This window comes from Portunus trituberculatus, chromosome 28, assembly GCF_017591435.1.
Source record: "Portunus trituberculatus isolate SZX2019 chromosome 28, ASM1759143v1, whole genome shotgun sequence".
Taxonomy (NCBI): Eukaryota; Metazoa; Arthropoda; class Malacostraca; order Decapoda; family Portunidae; genus Portunus; species Portunus trituberculatus.
The window spans coordinates 12066056-12068555 of record NC_059282.1 but is presented as its reverse complement, the minus strand read 5'-3'; the positions used below and the strand labels follow the sequence as shown (position 1 = coordinate 12068555).

The 2500-nt window shown below is 42.6% G+C and overlaps 1 protein-coding gene across 11 annotated transcripts in view; it reads right to left on the bottom strand.

The window, feature by feature from the left end:
• Positions 1–2500, bottom strand: part of LOC123510311 (oxysterol-binding protein-related protein 8-like) — a 72799-nt gene that overhangs the window by 41467 nt on the left and 28832 nt on the right. The window lies entirely within an intron of this gene.

Sequence of the window (2500 nt, the reverse complement as noted above, 5' to 3'; positions counted from 1 at the left end):
GAAAAACAAAGGACGAAGAGAATCACCATCACCATCATCATCATCATCAGCAACTCTTCACTAAAGCCTCCCCTATAACCACACATTTTCTCTGAGCGGCACCATTTTCTGCACATTTTGAAGGACAACTCACTTAATTCCAACCATACTAATCCAAATCCTCAGATATACAAGCACATTTATTACGTGAACCCTCAAACTGTTACCTTGACGATTCCAGAGCCCAGGTGAGCAGAGGTGAGGGAAGCCACAGGTAATTAGTGGATAAGAAAAAAGGCCATAAATGATAAAGAAGTAATGAAGAAAGGTTGATAAATAAGGCCATTCTTTTTATTTAATTTTTTGTTGCCCTAGGCCTCTTTTTCTTGCATAAATATGAATAAATAGATCAAATAAGCGTCATAGCCTCGTCACACAGTACACGTCACACCGTCACAGCTGCCCACCTCCCGCGTCCATCATGCTGTGACGTGTTATGTTGTATATCCCGAGAATGATTGATGTGCACCTGCTGGATGTCAGAGAGAGAGAGAGAGAGAGAGAGAGAGAGAGAGAGAGAGAGAGAGAGAGAGAGAGAGTATATTTTGTACTATTTATTTCCTTCTTCTATCCGTTTTTTTCGCATTTACTGTTTATCAATGTTTATTTTTATTTTCTTCGTTTTGTGGGTTATCAATTTTGTTTTACTCTTTATCTAATGCTTATCAGTTCTCTCTCTCTCTCTCTCTCTCTCTCTCTCTCTCTCTCTCTCTCTTTAGTAATCTTATCTTCCTCCTCAATTATATTCACATAATTCGCTATGAGGAGGAGGAGGAGGAGGAGGAGGAGGAGGAGGAGGAGGAGGAGGAGGAGGAGGAGGGCTTCAGATAATAAGATAAACACGGAAGGAAATAAAAAGTACTCTCTCTCTCTCTCTCTCTCTCTCTCTCTCTCTCTCTCGAGCTAACACACTCTTATCTACCTTATCAACAAATAATGCATCTTATCACCTTTACAGCTACGTCTCTCCCTCATCCTTCCCATCACCCTTACACCTCCCTCCGCCACGATATCATTCGAACCTCACCCCCCTCCACCCATGACACCCTGAGCCTCACTTAACCTCACCTAATCCAAATCCACGTCTATTTTAATTGGAACTAAGGAAAAGATTGGGATTTAACCTCTCTCTCTCTCTCTCTCTCTCTCTCTCTTGGAAGGGAGGAGGAAGCATAGAAGTGGACAGGATGAGGAAGATGCCACATTAGAGGAGGAGGAGGAGGAGGAGGAGGAGGAGGAGGAGGAGGAGGAGGAGGAGGAGGAGGAGGAGGAGGAGGAGGAGGAGGAATGAAAAATGAAGACGCAACACAGAGAACAAAGAAGACATCGTATGAAGAAGAAGGAGGAGGAGGAGGAGGACACGCACAGCCACTACACCACACACCTTTAATCTTCTTTACCCCCGCCACACACCACCTGGGACACACACACACACACACACACACACACACACACACACACACACACACACACACACACACACACACACACACACACACACACACACACCTGTTCGTACCTTTGTAAATCACCTTCCTCATCCAAACACCAATAAACACCACGAATCGTCTTCCCAATCCTCTTTTCTCCTCCCTACACCTAATCCTCTCGTCTCAACCCGGCGATCCAAAATTTAATCCTCTCTCTCTCTCTCTCTCTCTCTGATCCATATCTTAATCTTAATCTTATGCTAATCTTTAATACTTTCCGTTCTTTTCATTCTTTCCTTCCTTTTTTATATACAAACCGTGTATTACCTTCCTCTTCTCTTCCTCTCTTCTTTTACCTCCTCTTCTTCCTCCTGCTAATCCTCACAGTCACGATTCTGCTCCCCTTCCCTTCCCTTCCCAATCCCCACGAGGTTCTCTCCAACACGCGCCAGGAGGATTACAAGATGAAGGGAGAGGTGGAGGAAGACTTAAGGAGGCAAGGAGGGATAGGAAGAAATTTTTATCGTTGCGTGTTTACATTTTAATGGTAATCTGTTTTCTTCCTCTTTCCTTTCCCTTTTCCGCGTGTGTGTTTGTGTGTGTGTGTGTGTGTGTGTGTGTGTGTGTGTCGTGTGTGTGTGTGTGTGTGTGTGTGTGTGTAGTGGTAGTGGTAGTGGTAGTAGTAGTAATAGTAGTAGTTGTTGTTGTTGTTGTTGTTGTTGTTGTTGTTGTTGAGTATTATCTATCTACTAAAATTGATCTATCTATTTATCTATTTATCTATCTATCTGTCTGTCTGTCTATCTATTTATCTGTCAGTCTGTCAAACTATCTATCTATCTGTCTGTCTGTCTATCTATTTATCTGTCAGTCTGTCAAACTATCTATCTATCTATCTGTCTGTCTGTCTATCTATTTACTTATTTACATTTGCCTTATTTACTATTTTTAATTTCCTTCTAATTCGCAAACTAACACTGCTATGACAACAGTCCCCCATTCTCTCTCTCTCTCTCTCTCTCTCTCTCTCT